At 48.0% G+C, this 11,149-nt stretch overlaps 1 long non-coding RNA gene across 1 annotated transcript; it reads right to left on the reverse strand.

The window, feature by feature from the left end:
• Positions 1-2,744: 2,744 nt before the first annotated feature.
• LOC144672815 (uncharacterized) lies at positions 2,745-5,312 on the reverse strand. Its single transcript, XR_013574182.1, has 3 exons — positions 5,212-5,312; positions 4,865-4,977; positions 2,745-2,836 (listed from the first exon to the last, which is right to left on the reverse strand). It is a non-coding gene; the product is annotated as an uncharacterized LOC144672815 (long non-coding RNA).
• Between the last annotated feature and the right edge of the window lie 5,837 nt (positions 5,313-11,149).

Below are 11,149 nucleotides of genomic sequence, written 5' to 3' on the forward strand. Positions count from 1 at the left end.
CCCTTTCAGACTCGATCTTTCGCTCATAAACTACAACCTCATGGGTATGAAAGAAGGGCAGACTCTGGCCATCACTCCCTGAGGAACAGTCACAATGTCCTGTCCATGAGGCCAAGGGAATTTACAAGCAGCCCTCCCCCCACCAACCACCTCCTCACCACCACCCCGCTACACCACAACACATATGGACTGGACCACATAGTTTGAAATGTCGGCTCCCCTCGGGTGAGGTTTCAGGCTTTTGCATTTCTGATCTTGGCTTGATCGTGTCATTAGAAGGTTTAACCGGTGTGGAGCCGTGGGGACTGCCGCAATTTTCTTCATGTGTCACTTGGTCTGAATAAGTAGGCGCCCTTCATTCCATTGAAGTGTCTTACGGTTCCTTCCTGCCTGAGCATTGTCGGAGGGTCAGTCATGATCGAGCGCCGCACTGTCCGAGCGTCAGTACTGAGGGAGAGCCGGACTGTCCAGGGGTCAGTACTGAGGGAGTGCCGCACTGTCTGAGCGTCAGCACTGAGGGAGAGACGGACTGTCGGCGGGCAAATACTGAGAGAGAATTGGACTGTCAGAGGATCAGTACTCAGGGAGCGCAGCTCTGTTGGAGGGCCAGTACTGGGGGAGAGCCGTACTGTCGGAGGGTCAGTACTGAGGGAGCGCAGCTCTGTCAGAGGGTCAGTATGAAAGGACACACGAAGTGTTGCAGGGTCAGTACTAAGGGAGAGCCAGACTGTCGGAGGGTCAGTACTGAGGGAGCGCTGCCCTGTCGGTGGGACGATACTGAGGGAGAGCTGCCCTTCTGCTAATTAATATAATCTTTCAGCAGATTTATTTAATTTTGATATTGAATGTAATGTATTTTTGTAGATATATTTAATTTCAATAGTTGATAACTTTTTATAATTATTTAATTTCAGTAACACATTTAATATATTTTAGCAGATTCATTTTCAATAGTGAATTTAACAGTTGAACAGATTATTTGCATAAATCACTGTCCCCAGTTCCCGAGTCCCGTTAATATCTTGTAAATATTCAGAAATAATTCACTTCTTGCTCTGCTAAAACATCAACAATCATAAAATGTGCGGCGCATCCCGCTGAACATCTAATCTTCAGGTTTAGTTTGTCCAGATTTGCATTTGTTCTGCAAATTGCCGCATTTAATAAGCGACTGCGCTTTCCCCCCACCATTGAACATATTTAATACTCAAATGTGTTCTACCTAAACTTGGATTTGTCCAGTCAGACAACATATTTAATAATTAGGTTTAATTGATCTAAACTTGTGGTTGTTCTGTCATTTAACACATTCAGTATTAATATTAAAGTTATCGAAACTTGTTTGGCTTCTGTCCATTAATATCCTCAGTTCTCATTTTAAATTCATCCAAAGTTGTATTTTTTCTATCGATTCACACATTTATTAATCACATTTAAACGTGCATTTGTTCTGTCAATTGATGAATTTAATGTTAATATTTAATGTATCTAAGCTTGCGTGTGAATCAATTGAGATTTAATAAAAATTTTCGATGCTGGGCCTAGTGACCCTTCGACAGTGCAGCACTCCTTCAGCACTGACCCTCCGACAGTGCGGCACTCCCTCAGCACTGACCCTCCGACAGTGCGGCGCTCCCTCAGCACTGCCCATCCGACAGTGCGGTGCTCCTTCAGCACTGACCCTCCGACAGTCCGGCGCTCCCTCAGCACTGACCCTCTGACAGTGCGGCGCTCCCTCTCTACTGACCCTCCGACAGTGTGTCGCTCCCTCACTACTGACACTCCGACAATGGGACGCTCCCTCAGAACCGATCCTGCGACAGTGCGGCTCTCCTTCATTATTGACCCTCCGACAGTGCGGCGCTCCCTCTCTACTGACCCTCCGACAGTGTGTCGCTCCCTCACTACTGACACTCCGACAATGGGACGCTCCCTCAGAACCGATCCTGCGACAGTGCGGCTCTCCATTACTGACGCTCTGACAGTGCAGCGCTCCCTCAGTATTGACCCTCCGACAGTGCAGCGCTCCCTCAGTACTGACCGTCCGACAGTGCGGCGCTCCCTCAGTACTGACACTCCGGCAGTGTGGCGCTCCCTCAATACCGACCCTCCAACAGTGCGGTGCGGCGCTCCCTCAGTACTGACCCTCCGACAGTGCGGCGCTCCCTCAGTCCCGTTCGATGAGCCTGCAAGCCAAAATGGCGACACACCAGGGGACTCCCGGGGACTGAAATGAGGTGAGAGGCCACAATCCTCACGTTGAAGATCAGCTTTATTTCGGAACAGGAACATCGCACGCGCCAAAGAAGAGCAGAACCCCCCTCCCTCTGAGGTTTCGGTGAGGATCACCATCCGATGTCGTTCGAGTCGGATCGATGAGGTGTGAATGGCATCCGACATTCACTGGGCATCAGAAAAGGCCACAAAGACCTCTTCGACAACCACCCCAGCTGACCGAAGGTGGTTAGAGGTTAGCGTCCGAATTCACCCCAAACACAGGGCACCTGGTTCCCCCGCCGCACTGCTCCAGCATGTCCTCTCGCAACAACAATTGCAACTTCAAACACCGAACATGGGAACCGAACGGAGAGAAGCATTACCAACACCCGCCGTCACATTTTGACGTTCCACCGCCCTCGCTGCCGGGGCCCTGACTGGTTGCGGGGACGGGCATCACAGGCTGATGGGCGGTTTCTCCGCTCTCCGTTTGCAGATCCAGTGACTGGCCTGGTTACAAGCCGCGTTGGCCCAGGCTTTGTTGCGGATCATGCCGCATTTCTTGAACTGCTCCAACTCGTAGTCGAAATAGTTGTCGGGGTAGCCCCTGTCCCAGAATCTTGGATTTGGGGAGGGGACCGAGGGGAGGGAAAAAAGGGAGTCAGACAATGAGAATGAGAGAGCGAAGAGTGTGGGAGACAGATGACGAGAGAGAGAGACAGATGAGGAGAGAGGGAGAGGGAACGCTCAGGAGAGACAGACGATGAGAGAGTGTGAGTGAGTTCAGGAGAGACAGGTGAGAAAGCGGGAGACAGACGAGAGAGAGAGAGAGACAGACGAGAGAGTGTGGGTGAGTTCGAGATAGACAGGGGAGAGAGAGCGGGAGACAGACGAGGCGAGAGAGAAAGCGGGAGAGACAGACGAGAGAGCAGGAGACTGACAAGGAAAGAGAGAGAGCGGGAGAGACAGACAAGAGAAAGAGGGGTAGAAAGAGGAAGAGGGGGTGGTTTGAGAGGTGGGGAAGATAAGCAGAGATGCAAGGAGAGAGAGAGATGTCACATTAGAAACAGGGCAGATAATCTATGCCGTGTGGCCAGCTCACTGTCAACAGCAACACGGCTGTGCTTAGATATTTTCTGGTCAGTTTTGCTGTTACTTCTGGGCTCAGTATTGGGGCCAGGACATAGGGGAGGAAAATCCCTCTCACACGTGCTCTTCCCCTTAAAACTGGTAAAGGACTGTGGGGAATTTGGAGCTTTGCTAGAACAGGACCGATGCCAGAACGGGGTCCCTCGGTTTCTTGTCTTACAGAGGCGGACGCTCCTCTGACCCCGTGCGGGTCCAGATGGACAGCAGTGATTTCTTAGCAAAATATAATCATTTTCATCATGCAATTGGAAGTTGTTGTGAGGAGAGGAATAGTGTGTGTCTGTGTCTGTGTGTGTGTGACTCAATTGATTTTTAAAAATTCATTCACGAGATGGGATCTTCGCTGGCTGGGCCAGCATTCATTGCCCATCCATAGTTGCCCTTGAGAAGGTGGTGGTGAGCTGCAGACCATGTGATGGTGGTGCACCCAATGTGCTTTTAGGGAGGACAGTTCCAGGATTTTGACCCAGTACCACTGAAGGAACAGCCAATATATTTCCAAGTCAGGATGGCGAGTGGCTTGGAGGGGAAGTTCCAGATGGTGTGGTTCCCATGTGTCTGCTGCCCTTGCAATTCTAGATGGTAGTGGTTGTGGGTCTGAAATCTGCTGTCTAAGGAGCCTTGGTGAGTTCCTGCAGGGCATCGTGTAGATGCTACACACACTGCTGCTACTGTGCATTGGTGACGTTTGGAATGAATGTTTGCGGATGGGGTGCCAATGAAGTGGGGCTGCTTTGTCATGGATGGTGTAGAGGTTTTTGAGTTTATTTGGAGCTGCACCTATCCAGGCAAGTGGAGAGTATCCCATCACACTCGTGACTTGTGCCTTGTGGAGGACAGGATGTGGGGAGTCAGGAGGTGAATAACTCGTTACAGGATTCCCAGCCTCTGACTTGCTCTTGTCACCTCAAGGTGTGGTGTACATGAACTGAAGTGAAGAGAAGGGAAGTTAGATTGATTTTGACAGTCCAGGTTATTGTGTTCCGTTACCTGGGTCTTTTGAATCTGTGTTTTACTGTTGTCTGAATGGAGATATAACTGGGAGTTAGATTAACTAGTGAAGCTAGGACTTATCATCTTGGTAATTTGCAAACCTGTGCATCCACTTAAAATCATTTTTTTTTTTAAATCAGAAAAGGTTAAATTTAGTTTTCTAATAAACCCAGAAGATTTTTTGGGCTTTTACTACTGAATTCAAGTCACGCATCTCGAATTAAATACAAATTGTAACAGTCGGGGTGCTGGTTGGAAGTTTCTCTCTGGGTTTTGAACAGCTCAGCATTTACCATCTGCTGTGCCATATCAGGTTCAGGAAGGCGACTCACCATCGTCCACTCAAGCGGCAATTAAGGATGGGTAACAAGTGACAGTGACACTAGGCTTTTCTCCTAGTTGAAGAATGAAGAATACTGAGCCTGCAAGTAACCACTGCGGGATTAGGACCGACTGCAGGTCCCCTGCTGAATAGGACCTAATTTGATGTTTTTCCAACACTCACTTTAGCTCATCCTGGACATCAGTCCCATCGACCCACTTCCACGATACCCCTTCAGCGGTCTCATTTAACCCAATCCAGTACACCTTCTGTACATCATAGCCAGCAACGAACTTCTGAAAATGAGGAGAGGGGGAAGCAGTGAGGAAATCTCCTTCTACAGGTACAGCCCGGACATAGACACAGTAAAACTCGCTCTTCAGTTACAGCACGGGCATAGACACGGAGTGGAGCTCCCTCTACACTGTCCCATTCAAACACTCTAAAGGCAGGTACAGCACGGGGTTAGATATAGAGTAAAGATTCCTCTACTCTGTCCCTAAAAAAAAACCTCCCAGTTCTCCGCTCACCTGCTCCTTCCTGTTGCGAATGACCAAGAGGTCCGCACCCTGCGCAATGCAGTTCTGCCGACTCTTCTCCCAGTCCAGGACATTCTTAGAAAAATAATAGCAGTTGCCCCCGTAAGGTTTCCAGAATCGGTAGCACAGCTCGCTGCTGCAGTCTGGTGTGTGGGGAGGGGAGAGAGGGAATGATGGAGCAGAAATGAAGTCAGAAAAAAGAGAAAAAAGAAATCAACATAGATCACCATAAGTTGAGCACTGTGCACAGTTCTGGTCGCCTCATTCCAGAAAGGAAGTATCTGCACGAGAGAGGGCACAGAGCAGATTTACTAGGAAGTTGCTACCCAGGACTGGAAAATTGCAGCGAAGAGGACAGATTGGAAAGGTTGGAGCTGTTCTCCTTGGAAACCAGGAGGATGTGGAGTGGCTGGGTTTGAGGGCGATTTGATCGAGGGGTGCAAAATTATGAGGGGCCGGGATGGAGAAGATGGGAAGGGCCAATTTACTTTAAGGGGTTGTATTTGCTGGAAATTCAAGGGTTAAGCTGGGGGGCGGTGGTGATGCTGGAGTGGGGTTCATTCGATCGAAGTTTAAGATATCAATGGGAGCAGGTGTCCTATGGAAAAGGAATCCTGCCCTCGGTGCCGTGTCCAGCCTACACGTGACTCCGAACCTGCAGCAATGTGGGTCACTCTGAACTGCCTTCAGTTGAAGGGGCAATTGGGGAGGGGGCGACACATACTGGCATTGCCAGCATCGCTCACATCCCAGTAAGATCTAAAAAAAAACATGAACAGATGAGGTCAAGGGAGGGAAGCTGGTTAATAACCGAGGCTAAGTGTAAAAATGAACAACAGGGTGGTAGAAATTTGGCAGCCGCTCCCCAAAGACAAGAGAGGTTATCAGGACAGCACTTACTGACCAACTTGCAGAAGGCCGATAGCCAGTTGCGGAAGGCTTCTTGGAACTGGGCGCACTTGCCCGTGGAGACTTGCACAGCGAGTTCGTCCTTCAGTTTGGATGTATTATCTTCCATGGTTTCAGCAGCCAGCTTCTGCTCAGCGAGGGATCTCTCTACCGACAAGCCTGCACCACAATCAGGTGAGCACAAATCAGAATTGAGGGCGGCCCATGTGTGACTCCCTCTTGGAGGGTCAAAACCCAGGGAGCGCCGCACTTTTGGAGGGTCAGAGCTGAGGGTGCGCCACACCGTCGGAGGGTCAGTGATGAGGGAGCGCCGCACTATTAGAGGGTCAGTGCTGAGGGAGCGCCACACTGTCGGAAGGTCAGTGCTGAGGGAGTGCCACACTGTCAGAGGGTCAGCACTGAGGGAGGACCGCACTGTCGGAGGGTCAGTGCAGAGGGAGTGCCGAACTGGTGGAAGGTCAACGTTGAGGGAGGAGAGCACTGTTGGAGGTTCAGTACTGAGGGAGTGCCTTTACTGTTGGAGGGTCAGTACTGACTGCCGCGCTGTCGGAGGGTTAGCACGGAGGGAGGACCGCACTGTCGGAGGGTAAGCACTGAGGGAGCACCGCACCGTCGGAGGGTCAGTAAAAGAGGCTTTGTAAAACCGAACGAAGGACGGAGTCTTACCCTCAAAGAATAACACCAGGGCAGCAACAGCAAAGAGTCCACACAGTGCAAAGAGAGCCAGTGCCAGCTTGCTCCATTTCGAATTGAGGACTCTTCGTGTCTTTGATGCTGTAAGGAGGTGATGATCAGACATTAATGCCATGCTCAGGAGGATGCCCGCTCGTTTCACCCTCACTCAGACCTTCCTGCACACCCCCTCGCACAGACCTTCCTACACACCCCCTCGCCCAGACCTTCCTACACACCCCCTCGCACAGACCATCCTACACACCCCCTTGCACAGACCATCCTACATACCCCCTCGCCCAGACCTTCTGGGACATGCTTGCCTCCCCCTTTCCCATTAATTCCGGGGCCCTGTCGTTGCCCCTCACTTTCACCAGAATTTTTGGGGTCCAGCGCCTTTGGGGGTGGTTTGGGAGGGGTCCAGCAACTTTGGGGGGTGGTTTGTGTGGGTTCCAGTGCCCAGCGTTTTGGGGCTTCAGTGTTTTGGGGGTTCAGTGTTTTTTTTTGCAGTGTGGTGGCTCAGTTTTTTTGGAGTGTGATGGTTCAGTGTTTTAGGGGTTCAGTGTTTAGGGGGTTTGGGGGGTCCAGTGTTTTGGGAGTTTGGGGGTTCAGTGTTTTGGGAGTTTGGGGATTCAGTGTTATGGGGGTTCAGTGTTTTGGGGGTTTGGGGGGTTCAGTGTTTTTGGGGGTTCAGTTGATTTGTGGTTTAGTGTTATGGGGGTGCATTGTTTTGGGGTTTAGGGATTCAGTGTTTTTGGGTTTAGGGGTTCTGTGTTTAGGGTTTAGGGGTTCAGTTTTTCAGGGTTTTGGGTTCAGTTTTGGGGCTCAATGTTGGGGGTTGTGTTGTTTTGGGTTCAGTGTGTTTGTGGTTTGGGGGTTCAGTGTGTTTGGGATTTGGGGGTTCAGTGTGTTAGGGTTTTGGGGTTCTGTGTTTAAGCGTTTGGGAGTTCAGTGTGTTTGGGATTTGGGGGTTCAGTGTGTTAGGGTTTTTGGGTTCTGTGTTTAAGCGTTTGGGGGTACAGTGTTTTTTGGGTTCACTGTCTCTCAGGGTTTTAGGGCTCACTGTTGGTGTTCAGTTCTTTTCGGGTTCAGTGTGTTTGGTGTTTGGGGGGGTTCGGTGTTTGGGGGCCAAGCCTACCTGCTTGCTCCTCTTCATCCAGCGGTTGCACGTCCTCAGAACGGCGCTCCCTGAAGCCGATCTCGTCCAGGAACCTCACCTGCATCCCCAGCATGGCTTTGGGGAGGTGCTCCAAGTCCCTCTGTCTGTCCGCCAGGGCGCCTGGCAACCCCGCTGGCTCGTCCGCCCTGTCCAAGATTTGCATGCCCACCATGGTACCTTCGTATTCCTCCAGGGGCATGGAGTCAGGGCGCAGGATCCTATCGACCTCCTCCTCGTCCAGCTCCATGCTCTCCTCCCTCATTTCCCTGCGTCCCAACAGTCTCTTCGATTTACCCAACGGCGATGTGGTCATTGTGTCTTTCTGCCTCCGCGTCCCCTCCCTCACTCCCGGCTGTGAAGCAATTCTTCTCAAAGATTAAATGTCAAATGTTTTTGGGCTTTGACGAGTTAAGTCGAATTGGATAGTTTCCTGAGCAATGGGCAAAGAATTTCAATTCTGGTGAATGTTGCACATCACACATTTCACGGCAAATAATTATTGATGTCTACTTTTAATTAGTGACTTTACATGGGATTTTTAGGTTAATCCCTAACCGATATTTAATAAAATTCAAATTATAATTTATAAAAAATTAAATTAACATTTAAATAATGTTCATGTTTTAAAATATAAAAAAGAATTACTTATTCTATTAAGATAAGTTATTGATTGACAATACTCAATTGCTCCTAATAAACTAATATTAGGTGAATAGGGAATTAAGATTCACTGAGAATGTGGTTTGACCAGTGACAATTAAATGAATTTTCTCTTTTAGAATAATTATTAGTAGGTTAGTTTAATTACTTAATTATGATATGCATTAACATTTGCAATTACATAACAAAATTAAGTAATAACGAAATGCATTAGCATGTTTAAGTATGAATTAACAAATATGAAGTGAGACGAACTAACAATCAGGTATATTAATGAGAGACTAATTGCAAAATATATTCAGTTACTGGCGTATGTGAGTTCAGTGTTAGAGGTGTTTGGGATTTCAATGTTTTTGGTGTTTGGGGGCTGTGTTTGTTTGTGGGGTTTGAGGTTTAGTGTTTAGATAGGTTAATAATATATTTAATTATAGGTCAATCTTATCATTGAGATGACTGAATATTCTGTCAAGATTAGTGATAGATTTATTAAAATGAATCTATTACATATATTGAGATAATTGAATATTCAGACAGATTAGTGAAGATTAAGATTAATCGATAATTATATATTATTGAGATTATTGAATATTCAGACAGATTAGTGACAGATTATTAAGATTTATAAAGGATTAGATATAGTATTATTGAGATTATTGAATATTCAGACAGATTAGTGACAGATTATTAAAATTAATCGATAATTAGATATATTATTATTGAGATTATTGAATATTCAGACAGATTAGTGACAGATTATTAAGATTTATAAATGATTAGATATATTATTATTGACTATTCAGACAGATTAGTGACAGATTATTAAGATTTATAAATGATTAGATATATTATTATTGACTATTCAGACAGATTAGTGACAGATTATTAAGATTTATAAATGATTAGCTATATAAAGGATGGATGTTTGATAATAAAAAGCTATTTAGGGATTTGGATGGATTCCTGATACTATTTGAATTGAATCTTGTTAATGATCTATTATTCTCTGGATTAATATTGATTATAGATATTAAAGACTAATAGAAGATGATTTTTCCTGGTTTCTATGGTGATGAGTTCGGGATGTGCTCCAGCCGGGGGCCTCCTGCTCCTCCACGGGCCCAGTTTGAAGCCTCCGCCTCTCGCAACCTCTTCAGCCGCCCTCAGGGATCTGGCTGCCCCGCCTGCCTCAGCACATCCGGTAGGCAGGGGCGGACATCTTGGTAACGAAGGGAAGCGGCCGGAAATGAGGTAACGACCCCGGAAAAGATTCCCGGGAGGTCACCACTGGGACAGAGACACAAAGCATCACGTGACAGACTGGGCTGGAGACTCAATGGAGCAGAACAGAGAGTGAAACAATATTAATATATTAATAATAACTGGAGACTTATTGTCTTAACTCACTGGCATAAATAAACTTTAATATCTGAATAAAATTGTCACATTCTATGAGATAACATTCCCCACACTTCACAACAGTGAAATAATACAAACATATTTCACTCAATTTAAGTATATTGTTTCCAGAAAGGTTTTACTGATCTTGAGACTTGAATTCCCCTCTGATCCTGTGGTAGATGCAGGAGAGCCTATCGCCTTCTTGCAGGCAGACTGGATAGCGACAGTCACAAAGCCCCTGCGATTGCCGCCTCTCCCATTTTCCAGCGATGTAACTGGTGGCTGCTATCTCCACCCAGAGGGAGCATGTATCTCTGGCAGTGCAACACTCCCTCAATACTGAAACTTCGACAGTGCAGCACTCCCTCAGTAATGAAACTCTGACAGTGCAGCACTCCCTCAGTACTGAAACTCTGACAGTGCAGCACTCCCTCAGTACTGACCCTCCGACAGTGCGGCACTCCCTCAGTATTGACCCTCCGACAGTGCGGCACTCCCTCAGTACTGAAACTCTGACAGTGCAGCACTCCCTCAATACTGAAACTCCAACAGTGCAGCACTCCCTCAATACAGAAACTCTGACAGTGCAGCACTCCCTCAGTACTGAAACCCTGACAGTGCAGCACTTCCTCAGTACTGACCCACAGACAGTGTGGCACTCCCTCAGTACTGACCCTCAGACAGAGTGGCACTCCCTCATTACCGACCCTCAGAATTTGATGGGGACCGGCTCCGACCTCCGTTTGCAGATCCAGTGCTGCGGAGCGCTGCATGCAGCGCTAGCCCAGGCTCCTCGGCGCAGGGAGACACAGTTCTTGAAAGCCTCCAGCCCGTAGTCGAAGTGACTGTCGGGGCTGCCTTGGTCCCAGAATCTAGGAGTTGGGGTGGGGTGGGGGGGGAACAAATAAGGTTTGTGAGTGAATGTAAAACTTGCTCCCTGCCACCCCCGTTCCGCCCATTCATTAACCATCAGGGGCTGACGTGAAAGAGAGAAATGCCACCCAATTCCCAGGTGAGGCATACTCTGGCACCCACAGGACAGGTACAGCACAGGGTTCAGTACAGAGAAAAGCTCCCTCAGCACTGTCCCCATCAAACACTCCCAGGACAGGTACAGCACGGGGTTAGATA

Source organism: Cetorhinus maximus, unplaced genomic scaffold (genome assembly GCF_964194155.1).
Source record: "Cetorhinus maximus unplaced genomic scaffold, sCetMax3.hap1.1 HAP1_SCAFFOLD_45, whole genome shotgun sequence".
Lineage (NCBI taxonomy): Eukaryota > Metazoa > Chordata > Chondrichthyes > Lamniformes > Cetorhinidae > Cetorhinus > Cetorhinus maximus.